The sequence below is a fragment of the Malaclemys terrapin genome, chromosome 1 (genome assembly GCF_027887155.1).
Source record: "Malaclemys terrapin pileata isolate rMalTer1 chromosome 1, rMalTer1.hap1, whole genome shotgun sequence".
Taxonomy (NCBI): domain Eukaryota; kingdom Metazoa; phylum Chordata; order Testudines; family Emydidae; genus Malaclemys; species Malaclemys terrapin.
The window spans coordinates 122,914,239-122,929,640 of NC_071505.1; the positions used below are offsets into that span (position 1 = coordinate 122,914,239).

At 40.1% G+C, this 15,402-nt stretch overlaps 1 protein-coding gene across 9 annotated transcripts in view; it reads right to left on the bottom strand.

Annotated features, from left to right (window-relative positions):
- SCUBE1 (signal peptide, CUB domain and EGF like domain containing 1) overlaps window positions 1-15,402 on the bottom strand; it is a 293,422-nt gene that overhangs the window by 99,101 nt on the left and 178,919 nt on the right. The gene's annotated exons all lie outside the window — the stretch shown is intronic.

Consider the following 15,402-nt stretch of genomic DNA (forward strand, 5'->3'; position numbering starts at 1 on the left):
AATTTAAAGGATCTAGTATTTTCAAATGAGACTAACGCAAAGACAAATAACAACCGCAAGCTTCCTTGGAAGAGGAATATTGCCAGTTCATGACAACCAAAAATGTAATACAAATACTTACTGTGTGATATGACTGAATAGTTGAAAGTTACAAGTTAGATGACATCTGACCTGAATGTTCCATTGTTTATTGGAAGGTAATTTGGCACACTACATTTGTCTTTTATAGAAGACTCTGTACCAGACAAATGGATGGAACATCTTCAATTAAAAAATAAAGGTCTGACTATCAAAAACCAACGGAAGGGGCAATAGAATCCACACAAGTGGTCAGAAACTAGATCAGTTGACAGGGTCAGTGTTAAGCTTTTGGGGTCCCCAGTGAGTTTATGCTCCCAGGTAGTCCATTAGAGATTTTGCCAATGTCAGCACTGTCAACAAACTACTTCTCAACTCCGCCCATCCTTGCCCCTCCCATCCACTCTGCTCTCAAGTTCTGCACTTTGCCTATCTTTTCAGCTAACCAACATTTCCCTTTGTTTTCTGAATCCTGCCAGTTTATCACGTCATTTCTGCTTGTTGAGCTTCCCACTTATGAGAAACATCCACTTCAGCAGCAGCTGAAAACAGTATCACCCACAATTTCATCTCCCTCTTAGAAAGTTTGGGCCAAATTCTGCTCTTGGTTACCCCAATGCCACACCACTGTCAGCAGAATTCGGCCCAGTCTGTTCCTGTCCAAATGCATGTCCAAATCCCTTGATCTGATAATTAGGATATCCCCCTGCAATTTAGCCACTAAGTTGCCTGCTCAGATTCAAGGGTTATTCCCTATAAATTTCATCTCCACCTCAGTAACCCAACACCTTGTTCATATTTCTCCTTTTGCTAATATTAACTTGAACATTTTTTATGCTCTGACTTCTGTGTACTACTTTTTATCCCACCCTCTCTTCCACTTTCTACTACTACCATATAACTCCATCCTTCCCACATCTCACATCCAACTTGCCCATTTAGAAACATTCTCAGTTTTTCTGTCCCTCTAGAACCCTCACTACAATGGATGAACTTGTGCTCTCAGAACAAACGACAAAATGATGGTGCACCAAAATCTTGTCTATCATACAGTCTGTAAATGGTATGTAGCCATCTGTAATGCTTCCCTTCTATCTGCAAAAACAGATATTGATTATTTTGTAATCTACAAAAGCCCTGGTAATCAGTATTCGTTCTTTCAACTCTATCAGATTCTTTCAACCGATTCCTTTTCTATTCTTCCCATCACCCAGTGCAGAGAGTTTGCCACATTGGTCTATGCCAAAAATGCATCCACGTATGATGGCATCATGGCAGTCAACAACATTGCATTTACTACCACTGACTCTCCCCAAATCCCCAAATTTCCAACATCTTTGTCTCACCATATCTGACCTTACTAACATTATCTGCTCCTCAAAGAAAATCAGACAAATCTCCTTGCGCCCTTACCATCTCACCTCACCATTTCTCAAACTCTTTTGTCAGTCTGCCTCTATCAGACTATACAGTGTGGTCATCACACCACTCCCCCATCAGCAACTACCCCCCCACATTCAATTTCCCTTTCTCCTCAAAATACTAGAGAAAAATATTCTCTTCTTCTCTCCCAACCACAGCATCCTTGATTCGTTCTGATTGGTCTTCCAACCTCACAGGTGTCTTCAGGGTGGTTAGTGACTCCCAGGTGATCTTAGCTCCTCTCATAACCTTATCCACAACCTCCATCCAGCGTTTGACACTACTGACCCCACCAGTCTCCTCAGTTGTCCTGCAGATGTCACTAGCTCTCTCCTCACTTGGTTATAGTCCTAATTGCTTTTTGCCTCTAGAGGTCACTATGCCTTGGATGGTAAGGCCCAGACTGTCAAACATAGAAGCCTAAAGTTAGATTTCTAATCCATATTTAACTCCTAGGTAAGTGACCTGATTTTCTAGATCTACTTTTGAAAATTTTGGCCTCAACCAGTAGGCCCCCAACACTTTGCTCTGGTCTCAGCTCTGTACAGTCTCTAGATACCTCTTCCCACTTGGGCAACTAACAACTTGAACTTAATTACCACTTTTATGCCAGAGTGACTCAATTTCTCATCTCCTTCACATCCTTAACTAACCCTGCCCTTCCCTTTGTCTCATACATGTAGTCTGGCTCTGTACCAAGATAAATACTTGGCAACTAAAATAACTTCAGCTGTATCTCCAGCTTATCAACGGCCTCCTTCGACTCTGACCTTCCTTTCAGATCCACAGACTTGGAGTACCCTTTGAAAGCAAGTGTTCCTTTGCATCTCGCATTACTACACTCAAAACCCACACATTTTAATATCTCAACACATCGCTGAATCCCTCATATAAGAATTTGTCACGTAGCACCTTGAGTATTACAAGTCTCTCTTCTATGTCTTGAAAAAAAATCACCTAACTTCTGTTTCCAGAACCTCATATCTACACTGAATCACCCCAAAACACTTTCATTCTCACCCTAAAAGACGCTTGTTTCCAATTCAGAGTTGTTCTCCTCATTCTCAAAGTCCTTCATGGCTACACCCAACCTATTTCCATTGTCTTAGAGTCTTATTTTAGCCTTTTGCTGCCATTGCTTGCCAGTTCTGATCACCAAGAACTCCTCTATTCTCCTCTGTCCTATGTTGGGGGTGGATCCTTGGTGGCAGCCGTAGAATCTATCCAGAGAGTTTGCCAGCTTCCTTCATCTTTCCTACTCAACTTAAAAATGCAACTCAATCTCTACATCATCTTTTCTGCTTTTGACTACAAAGCTGTCACCTGATTCCTCAAAGTGGCATGCTGCTCTCCAACTCCTTTAGTTACTTAACAGAACTGAAAATGGGCAGGAATGATCTTCCATTGCATAACAGGTTTCTAAGGAAAGCATTTTGCTAAAATTTTATAGTCCAGCCATTATTAAATATATTGGCTGCCAATCCTGATAGTTTATATGATACCCGTAAGTATGCTTTCTTTTTCTCCTTCTATAAGTGCTGGGCTAGTCATTCAAGTAGGCACCTTTTCATTACTGTCCCTTTTCAAATCAGTCTCTTGTTAATTCATTTATTCAAACTCTAGTTTCTTTATGTTTCTGCACTCTGGATCTTCTTGAAGAATGAATTAGTGCTCTTCTAATGTGAATTTATAAAGCAAAGCCATTCCTCTTTACATCCTCTATTCCATTGCCTACAGTTCATGAGTGTAAAACTGAATTTAAGATGGTGTTTTGCCATTAAAAGGAAAGATGGTTTTGAGCCACAAAGTTTATATCCGGATTTCAAGCCTTCTCCACTCCCCCAAAATAGAAAGTTGTTCAAATCTGGGTTTTGGTTCAGCCACAAAATAGCTGTTACAAGATGAAACCAGGCTCTTTAATACAGTTCCTTGTCAAACATAGACAGGTCCAAAGTCTTTATGGTTATGATTCTTGAATATAATAGTATAGATGTCAGTTGCCCCTCTTGTGAATTTTACAATGGGTTTTTTTGCTAGTGTTTATATATATATTTTACTATTCCATTTGCTTTATTTATTAATTTCTTTTGTATTTTTAAAACTTAGAAATGCAGTGGAACTAAATGAAGTAAATTCGAGTGCTCTTTAAATTTGATCTCTTTCTCATTATCTTTGGGCACACAAACACACAGGGCTAGATTGTAGTTTGCACACAGCCTTGTGTAGGAGGTGTGATGGAATTGGAGCTGCTCTGTAATAATTTATGAAGACCTTAAGTTGACCTGGCTATTAGGACATCTACCGTATGAAAATATTGGTTTAGTTTAATGGGGAAATGGGGACTGTAAGGAAAACAACAACCCCCAAGTGCTTACCAAAGAGTGGCTTATCTTGAGTCGTTAAGAGACAATGTCCAAACTCTTATGTTTGAAGATTCTACCTCCTGAATCTAGCCATTTGTCCACAGAGGAGTGTAATAGGAACGTGACAGATTCTTACAAGCTTTCATAACTATGACACAAGACACGTACCACTTGCTCTACCTATATTACCGACCTCTTTCCCCTTTTGTATCATCCTGAGTGCTTCTTTCCTGGTCATCTCATTTCAGTTTCTTATTTTATTTACTGCTTATGTTCTTTTCTTCCTGTGTGATATTTTGCTCTTTTATCTCCACCTACCAACATTATCCCTTTTACATATCTCTCTTTACATATTGCATTAACTTCTCTCTGCCTTCCACTTTATTCCAGATCAATGTGCTTAGCTAATATAGTGATGAGCCGGAAATAAGACTAAACAGAACAGAATAGAAAACTCTTCAGAGCCATTCCCTGCCTACTTCCCCACTTTATCTCATTTCAAAAGAATTCTTTGAAAATCAATGTGAAAGGTGCCTGGCTGCTCTTTCTGGAGAGTGAGGTGTCTTATTTATCCATACATCAGGTACATCAAAAACATAAATTCCACCCTGCCCAACCCCTAGATCAGAAGATAGTTCCTTTCCATGTCTAATCAGTCTTGACTTCTCGATCAAGGCTGCCAAGAAGGGTGTAAAAGTGGTTACCACTATAGAAGACAGGTTTGTGATACAGACACTTGTTTGCTAGTAACTGGACTACTATCAATTCATTTCACAGTGATCACCAAACAGCCATCAGGAATGACTTAGGCCCTGATCCTGCAACAGTTACAGACTTGACGCTTGTAAGTAGTCCTAAAGATGTCAATGGAACTACGCATGTGAGTAAGTTTAGCAAATGAAAAAATGTTTGCAGAATTGAGGCTTTGAAGGTGAATGCCAAGATTTACAAAAGCGACTAGGGAGTCTGAGTGCTTGAATTTTTGGGTGCTCAGTTTGAGATTCTTCAAAAGGCTCCTGATTTTCAGATGGTGCTGAGAACCTGCCTTATGAAAAGCCTTTAAACTGTTTCAAGTTGGGCGCCCAAAAACAGAGGCACGACAAATCATCAGCCACTTTTGAAAACCTTGGTCAAAGTACTCTATAGACGCAGGCCAGTTTCTCTATTCAGAGTGCCTGAAACAAGTAGCACACTTTATATGCAGACAATCCTAAAGGGGCTATGTAATGGTTCTAAATGCAAAACTGACCACACCATTCACGATTATACATTAGACCAGGTTAAGACAAAGGCTCAGTTTCCCCCATTCTACTCCAAAAATCAAGTTATTGGTACAGTGCGATATATAAGCAGAATTTTTCATGATTCTGTGATGTTTCATAGGATGCACAGCATTCTATTCTCACTGAAATGCTGTGGCAACAGAGGAAGGGTATGGTTCAGTATTAGCAGTAGGAATAGAACAGTAAGACTTTTATTAGCTGCATTAAGTATTTCATTATTAAAAGATATGCCAAGCAGGTAACTGACTGTCTCAGGAAATATAATTATCAAGGGAAGTCAAAAGAAACCGAGAAAGGCAGAAAGTCACAAATTTGCAGTTGTGTCAGCTTTACCTGGCATTTGCTGCTAAACACATCATCTCTGTGCTTAGTCCTAATGTTCAGGCAGCTATTCATTATGCCTTTCAATTAATTTGAGGTCAGAATATTCTAGAAGACCTTTCCTTCAAATTGCATTACTAGCAAAGCCATTAGGGCTTCACCTCTTTCAGCTATGCCCTTTCACTGTTCCCGAGGTCCCTTTTTAAATATCTTAGACCCACCACTGCTTGTAAGTCTGTGATTGACATTTAATAGCACCATGGTACTGCAACTAAAGTGGAAGAGGTGATCACCAGCTGTTTCTTTATTTCATTTGTGTTTACTCTTTCAAGCCATTTACTTTTATATGATTTCCCTTTGGAGAGTGCACCTTGAGAGCGCTGATGGCAGAAATCCTTTTTGTTCACTATATATGGTGAGTTTGTAGGACAGAGAAAGCTACATTCTTTGCCTAAATTGACATCTTAGTAAGTGTCTGACAGTCTGATCCAACCTGCTACTTCTATTCAAAGGTCAACGGAAAAAAGACTCTTTTTGTACCTGCCAAGACCTGAATCCAGAATTCGGTGTCCCCCATACAATACTAACACCACATAACACAGAGCAGGGAGCAACGTTCCTTGCATGATTTTGGGCGTTACTGATACCATTAACTGTTATAGGAGATTCACAGAAATAACTCTCTGAACCCAAGTCTTACCAAGTAAGAAAGAGCCAAACCCTGTCAGCAGAAGTTTTGCCTGAGTAAGGATTTTAGGGTGGGGTCCCAATGAGGAGATCATTTCAACTCATGTTTTAAAATGCACTGATCTGGTGACTTTGTAAATGTGTTTCAAAGGCATTTAGCTGCTTAAATATCTTAAAAAATCTGGCCCTAAGTGCCACTTAGGTCCCATTCAATACACCATGATGAACACTTTAGTGGTGCATAATTTTAATCAGGATCTGTGGATGGGGGTGTATTTTACTCTCTGTGAAATTATACTGGCATTGAGGGTCTTGGAAAACTAATTTAAAAGTTGGATGCTAGGGTAGTCAGGGAACAAGAACCTTAATTCAGCCTGGGCAGGTACTTCTGTTGGATGAACTTGGATGTTCATCTAATCAGGGAATAGAAACAATTTATCTAACCAATCGCATCCAAATCAATACAATTTATACAGCCAGTATCAGCACTCAAGCAAGCAAATATCTGAAGTGCCAAATTAACAATTACACACTAATCGAGATCACTGGGAAACAGCACTTACAACTATTTCTGCTGGGCCTTTCCAAGAAAGAAGAGACTGTCTCAAAGTTTCAAATGATTTGATCTGGATTTGCAAGATGTCATTCTAGTATCTTTAGCCAGTGTGATCCAATATAGAGAAAAATATATTTAATAATTTTGACTAATTAATAAACTTGAGGAAATCACAGCTGCTCACAGATATTCTGTGGCCAGACTAAGAAGCCAAACTGGCCAGAGAAAATATTCAATGTGAATTATTCACTTAGTTCTAGTAAGGTGTGAATGAAACAGATGACGGCCTTCAAGATTTGGACTATACTCTGGTACTAACTTGGTGTCAATTATTATTTTAGATTTATTTATTTTCAGAAAGGATTTCAGTTCAACTTTAAGCAAGACATGACAGTTTTTGCTTAATTTAATCTCAGAAGTACCTGTTGTTTATTCTGTAATAAAAGAAACACTGCCCTCACAGAAACAATTCAACCCTAAAAAATTAATTCATTTTCACACATTCGCAACCAAAATGATTTCAAGTGCATTATACTATGGCAAGAGGCTTCAATGAAATCCTAACCCCCTTTTTGGGCCTTATCCATAGCCTAGCTAAGTCAGTGCAAAGACCCCCATTTACTTCAATAGGCTTTGGATCATGACCTTACACCCTGGATTGAAATCTTTTAATCGGTTTGTATATTCCCCTAGTTTACTTTTAGTTTTGTCACAGCGTCGGCAGGTTACAAAGCAGAGTTGGAGGGCAAAGAGAACAGTTTACAAACACATCGCCTGCTGATGCTCCCACTGCAGCACATTCAAGTATTTAAACACATTCGTGCCACATTTCTCTGCGGCATCTGAATGCAAAAAGATGGGGGCCTGTTTCAAGGAAGTAGAGAGCACATTACATTGCTGGGTAACCATGACAATGAGACAGCAGGATCAGGAAATGTTTGCATAAACAGCATCCAGTCACATAACCCCTGCATAAAACACCCTTCTAGTTAAACAATATGCCAGAAGGTTAAGAAGGGCTCTTCCTTAGCGCAGCATAATAAATAAAATGCCTCATCTTTAGTGAGACACTTGTGGAGGTATTTTATGTCTTTTAAATAAGCATCCATGAAATCACTTGCACCCTGCACAGATCTATTTGTGAATAGGAATTAATAGTGTGGCATTTAGTCATTCAGCAAATACCTGGCAGCAGATCATCAGATGGTATAAACTTGTCACAGCTCCGTTGAAGTCAATGACAATTTTTACCACCTGAGAATCTGCCCTCTGATGATTAGTCTGTCTACGAATTCAAGGTAGCAGGAAATCATTTACACGCTATAATACATGTCATTACTATTACAAAGGAGCTATAGAATGTCGTACAGTTACTTGGCACTTTACAAAACATAGATGAGACATGACCTCTGCTCCAAAAGCCTTACAATCTATTTCTATTAAGCTAGTTTAAAAAGCTTGTTTCCCTGCCATTTTAGTCCAACAGCTCACAGTGCAGCAGTCTCTGGGTCATACTGTGTGTTTAAGGTAGGGTAACCAGACAGCAAATGTGAAAAATCGGGACAGGGGTGGGGGGTAATAGGAGCCTATATAAGAAAAAGACCCAAAAATCGGGACTGTCCCTATAAAATCGGGACATCTGGTCACCCTAGTTTAAGGCATTGGTCTGTATAGGGGGCAGTGAGGACTTGCACTAACCCAGTGGGAACTTTGGGGTGCACAATTCCTTTGTTAATTTCCTGGTGCACAGCTGGAGCACACCAGTTGCCCATTCTATAGGACTGTACAGACTGCTTCATTGCTCATAGTGTTCAACCAGTGCAGAGTGGGCCTGTGGCCCTTCTTCTTGTTCCAATTTATGTTTCCAGGGACACACAAGGGGGAAGTCTCTGTATGCAGTGACAGCAGTTGCTCATGGCCCTTCTTCAGTGTATGAGTTAGTCAGAAAACCTCCTTCCCACCTTTTCTCTCTCCATCTACTCAGTACCTGCCCAAAGACAATTGAGCCCTATATTTTCCACACTGAGATGGTGGGTCTTTACAAATCAGTCTATTTTGACTTTTCTCTCCCTGCTACCCAACAGCTTCTATTAAATGTGTCTCCTGTTTTGTCAGCTATGCATGTTATACCCAATGTGATTAAAATGCTAAACTGATTAATCTCTTTATATATGTCACTTGGGGTAGATCTGTGGAATGGGCATCCAGTGGGGGAAAGGCTCTCAGAAGCCAACACATTGTAGAGCCATAGACCAAGTGGCTGTCAATACCTACCACATGGGGGGCCAACAGCCAAGGTAAAAAGAGGTGGCAGGAACTAGGGTACAAGAAGAGTAGGCCACTGCATCACTTGATTCCCAGACCATCCTTTCTGCAGCCTCTGCTTTTGAATTTGGTGAGTTACCATGCTACGCATTATGGGACGTGGTCTGGGATGTTCACAGCATAATGGCCAATGAGAGGCCAGCAAGCACCCTGCATATAAGGCAGAACCAGCACCAGGCTGGGCCCTGGGTGACCCAATCAAAGTAGAAGGGGGACTGTGCATCACCAAAGCCCAGGAGAAGCTACTAACATGGTGAAATGGCACTAGTGGGATACTGCACTAAGCTGAGGAGGATACATGAAGTTTCTGTCTTACTAAAAGTGGTACTCAGAGGTGAACAGCAAAAGGAACCTTGAGAGGAGGTTTCTGTAAGAGAGACCCAGATGAGAAGACACTTAAGGTGGGAGCTGATATTTTTCAGAGCAGAGGGAGAGTAAAATGTTGGTGAATCTGGGTCCTGACTACACTCAGCATGGCCCTGAACTCACTCTCTATGCACCACAGACATCGACATTATTCTTATTCCACAATGGGAATGCACAACAAATATTTGTAAGGGCATAAGATTGCATAATAATAGAAGTCATGGATGGAAAAGATTTTTCATACTATCCAGTCCGTCCCCCAGGCGCCAATGCAGATCTTTTCTTACCGTACATTATTTAATGTTGCATTCAGTCTAATTGTGTTTATCTCATGTACCAGGGCTTTCACCACTTCTCTTGAGAGTATTCCACATTATTATGTATCTCCCACTTAGAAGTTATTCCTAATATTTGGTCTAAATTTTCCTTTTCTTTACTTCAGTCTTTACTTTTGGATTAACTCTACCGAATCACCTGAAATAATTTGTCGCTTTTCTTAGCTTCCACATCCAGCCATATGATTCTGAAGGCCCACAACCCTTTCTGAGCTGTTGCTTAGCCAAGCTATACACATTTAGGCCTTGTAATCTTTTTTTAATAAATCAGTCCTTCCAGCTCCAGATAATTTTTCTTGCTCTTTTCTGATCTTATTGTGGAATAAAAATCTATCAATCTGCAGTTTACCATCTTAAAAATAACAACAAAACATTAGCTAATTCTTTAACACTAAAAAAAACCATGTTCATAAATCCAAAACAAACAAAAAAAACCCACATAAGAGAAGGCGGAGTAGTGATGCAGAAATCCACCCACATCCCTATTAAGTCATGAAATATATCTTAAAAAGGAATGAGCTATTGGACTGGGAAACCTGCTCATAATGCATTCTTGTTTGCAATCTAAAAGGTTCACTATAGCAGAAAACCTAGCTTGTTTCTCCCCTATTTTGTTTTAGAAATGCGATAAAAATCCAATTGCACACTGCACTGACAAGAGAACAGAACAGAAAGGATGTGATTTTCAGAGGTACGCAGGACTCACAATTCCAGCTGATGCCAGTGGGAGCTGCGGATGTGCAGTGCCTTGGAAAAAATCAGTCCATCCCATTACTTGTATCTTACTTCTATTTAAGCTGCATTGGAATCCACTTCCTAACCTTTTCTGAAGGGGCAGGAACAGGGCTCAGAATTCAAACCCCAATCCAGATCTGAATTCTGCGATTTGGGCCCATTTCTGCTTTTGAAATATGAGGAGATATTTTGCATTTGTGATTAGAGTGCAGAACAGTTAGTGAAGTTTAAAGTGGTTTGTTGGCTGACTTTTGTGAATATCATGCATGCGTACACACACAGACACACACATGCTCCCTAAAAATACTTACCTTTTTCTTTTATATGCATACTTGTGTCTTTTTTATATTAAACATTTAATAGACATATATAATATTAAAAAAACAAAAAAAAAAAACAAGACAACATTTTGGGACAAGGACATGGTATTTTCATTATGTGAACATACAGTGGCTGCACAATGAGGTCTTGGATCTTTGATTGAGGCTTCTAGGCAATACAAAACATTTATAGATTTCATCATTTTTAAGGTGGGAAGGGACCATTAAATTACTCAGTCTGACCTCAGCAATTAACAATAATAAATAAGAAGACTTGCACTGGCTTTAAATAAGATACCAGTATTCTAAAGTTTCAAATGACTTGTGCTTTAACAAGAAATCTGTTAAAGGACTGACTAGCGATGAACAAAATTTGGCTACTTCCTAACTAGTGATGAGTGAATCTCAAAGGGTTCACAGTTTGGGTGAATACCCAAAAGTTCAGATGCTTCTCTGAAGCCTACTCAAACTTATCCAAACTTCTTTAATCTCAGCAACTATATTCTATCAGACTGTATAAATACCATAAGACAGAGATGCAAAAGCAGGCTGGAAACCTTATGAGAACATGCAGTCTTGTGCGATTTCTGGCACTGCTTCTTCTGCTTATGGCTGGACATAGCACATGAAAATGCTCACTCCTGGGACTTCGACCCCTCATGCTCCAAACCCAGATGCACTCTCTCTCTCGCTCTCTCTCATACATTTTCCAAATATTTCAGAACCTTAAAGACTAATTTACATTTAGAGCTGGCTGGAAAACATGAATTTTGTTTCACGAAAAATTTTGGAGTATCAAAATTTATTTTTGTTCTTCATTGGTACAAAAATGATACCTTTCAAAACGTCTCACAACAAAACAAAAACAAACTCATGAGAGAAACAGCTATAGACTAGACTAGCCAATGGCCTAGCAGTTAGGCCACTCACATGGGACGTGGGAGAACCCAAGTTCAAGTCCCTGCTCTGAATCAGGCAGAGCTCCAAGCTACTAGGCTCTAAGTCAGGCTCTCTCCTTTCCCTCCTGTTGGAGCAGTTCCATTTTGTATAAATAGGTAAACATTCATTGGGCCAGAGAGAAGGAGACTGATTCTACAGCCAGGTGGTTAGGATGTGGGAGACCTAGGTGAGTGCCCCATTTAGTGCTCTGTTGGCTATTCTGGGGTCGGCCTCTCTTGCTTTCATTTGAACCAGAAATTCCATTCTGGACAGCTGAAACTGGTACGTTTCCATGAAGTTTGGGTTTTGATGAATTGGCATATTCCGACAAAAAAAGTTTTGTCGATGAATTCCCAACCAGGTCTAATCACAAGCTAACTCTAGGAATAGGAGACAGTTGGAAGGAGGCCCTGTAGTTGCTTACTTATCCCTAGTTGAAGCAATGGAGCACTGAGAAACCTTTCAAGATGGCTAGTTTGCTACTTATACCCCTACTTTGCTCCCTCAACAGATACTGTTGTTATTTTGAGAGGGTATTTCCAAATATTGAAGGAAAAAATACGTTTCTATGAAAAACCTCATTTGTGGATGCTATGATGTTTGTTGTACCTGGAGATACTGTCCCACTGGGGACAGGATGTGATAGTTGTGTGGTCCCTGCAGATACTTTAAAAGGGTCTTACCATATGTATGTACTTACTGCAGATTCTAGTTGAGGACCTTGAGGTTAATGGCAAATGCGATAAATTACAGCATGGTTTTACGAAGGGCAGATCGTGCCAAACGAATCTGATCTCCTTCTTTGAGAAAGTAACAGACTTATTAGATAAGGGAAATGCGGTGGACCTAATATACCTGGATTTCAGTAAAGCTTTTGATACAGTACCCCATGAGGAATTATTGGTTAAAATGAAAAACATGGGGATCGAAATGAAAATCCAGAGGTGGATAAGGAATTGGTTAATGGGGAGAATGCAGAGGGTCGTATTAAAGGGTGAATTGTCGGGCTGGAGGGAGGTTACTAGTGGAGTGCCTCAAGGTTCAGTTTTGGGACCCATTTTATTTAATCTATTTATAACTGACCTCGGGACCGATTGCAAGAGTGGGCTGATAAAGTTTGCGGATGATACGAAGGTGGGAGGAGTTGCAAATGCGGAGGAGGACAGGGATATTCTGCAGGGAGACTTGAATGAGCTTGTGAATTGGAGTATCAGAAATAGGATGAAATTTAATAGTGAAAAGTGTAAGGTGATGCACTTGGGGATGAATAATAACAATTTTAGTTACAAGATGGGGACGCATTGGTTAGAAGTAACGGAAGAGGAGAAGGACCTAGGGGTCCTTGTGGACCGCAGGATGACTATGAGTCGACAATGTGACGTGGCGGTGAAAAAAGCCAATGCGGTCTTGGGGTGTATTAGGCGAGGTATATCTAGTAGGGATAGGGAGGTCCTGCTTCCGTTGTATAAGGCGCTGGTGAGACCTCATTTGGAGTACTGTGTGCAGTTCTGGTCTCCCATGTTTAAAAAAGATGAACTCAAACTGGAACGGGTGCAGAGAAGGGCGACTAAAATGATCAGAGGAATGGAAAACCTGTCGTATGAAAAGAGACTAGAGGAGCTTGGGTTGTTTAGTATGACAAAGCGAAGGCTGAGGGGGGATATGATTGCTATCTTCAAATATATCAGAGGGGTTAATACAAGGGAGGGAGAGGAATTATTCCAGCTTAGTACTAATGTGGACACGAGAACGAATGGATATAAACTGGCCATGGGGAAGTTCAGGCTTGAAATTAGACGAAGGTTTCTGACCGTCAGAGGGGTGAAATATTGGAACGGCCTTCCGAGGGAAACGGTGGGGGCGACGGACCTGTCTGGTTTTAAGATTAAGTTGGATAAGTTTATGGAGGGAATGGTTTAATGGTAAAACATAGTAGCCAAGGAAGACCAAGCAATGGTACATGAATAGCATAATGGCCAACAAGGGTCAGGCTAGAGACTCTTGCCTATATGCTCGGGGTATTACTGATCGCCATATTTGGGGTCAGGAAGGAATTTTCCTCCAGGGTAGATTGGCTGAGCCTCTGGAGGTTTTTCGCCTTCCTCCGCAGCATGGGGCAGGGATCACTAGCAGGAGGGCCTCAGCCGATTGAAGTCACTAAAACACAGGATTGGGGACTTCAACAGCAGAGTCCAGGGAAGGGTCTTGCGGCCTGCATCATGCAGGGGGTCAGACCAGATGATCATAATGGTCCCTTCTGACCTTAAAGTCTATGAGTCTATGATTCATGGCATATTAAACTGCACGTTTGAGAAATACTTGGCCCAATCAACCCTCTTTGGAAAGAGCACTGAACTCAAGAAGAGTCAAACAAAAAGAGGAAAGGAGAAAACTTGTGTGTATGTCTTTGAAAGACTTTCTTTCTTTGAAGGGTGCATCATTCTTGTGACTTAGCCACTGTAAACCCCAATAGAAAGAATCCTCAACCCCTGAAAATGCCAGGGGGGAAAAATCAAATCAAAATATCCCACTGCTGCAGAAACTCAACAACTGAAAATTTTAGTTCACCCTTTTAAGGTTCTCTCTACTAGCAAGAGGATCCTAGAAGGCAGCAGTGTCATTACCTCTGAAGGAGGCAGTTGGGACAGAGGAAATGTTCTCTTTCACATGCTGAAGCTATAAATCCTAAAATGCAGTTCTGATTTACTTGTGTATAGGGTTCCCTGTAGTTAACTACAAAAGCAGCCCAATTGGCTCATTTTAAAGAAGCTGATCCTGTGTCCACTTAAGTTAATGACAAAGCTCCCATTAACTTCACTGATGCAGGATCAAGCCCTAAATGGCTGCAATATACTACATTAGACAAACATTCAACCTGGTTAAATCAAAGGTAAAACATTTACTTTACTGTTTTAAAACGAAGAACATTTTTCTAAAGCTCCCAGAATGGTTAAAAATGACTTGAAGGATCTTTTTAACCATAAAAGTGAATTCCCAGTAGCTGTTTATTTAAAAAATATAAAAAATCTGCAACACCATAAATAACACAGATTGTCTTTCTTACATGTTCTCCCCATAAAAATACTGTGAAACAGTTCAGATCTCTTACCTTAGGCTTGAGACTCAATTGGATATTTCATTTTGTTTATCATGCAAATTATAGAGTTGATTATTATATAAATATTATTTCATTTTAGCCCAGTGGGACAACCTCAAATTGGAAGCCAGCTAAATTTAGAATTCATTTTATTTTACATGATGTAGTTTCAAGTAATAAACATTATGATCAAGTGTAGGTGTATGTTACAGTATTAAAATGTCTCCTTTTTCAGAACTCCGTGGAATCACTGTTACTGAACCTCTATGGCTTGAGCTATGCTGCCTGCAAAAATGAACATTTATTTTTATGTGGTTTGAACTGAAATGACTGATTTTTGATGTGTGCTCACCCTTAACTATTAACATTGTGTGCAATGGCAGTTTAAATGTTTTATTTTCCAATAAACATGCAAATGGACTGTTATTTCAGTAAATACTAACAGGATCATGCCCAAGCAGTGGGAGTTTTCAAGTTGGAGCAAGGGGAAACCACACGTTTTATGTTTATTTTTGTGGGTTTTACTATTTTAAGTAACATCAAGGTCTGGATTGGAGATTTTCTGACATTCCTAG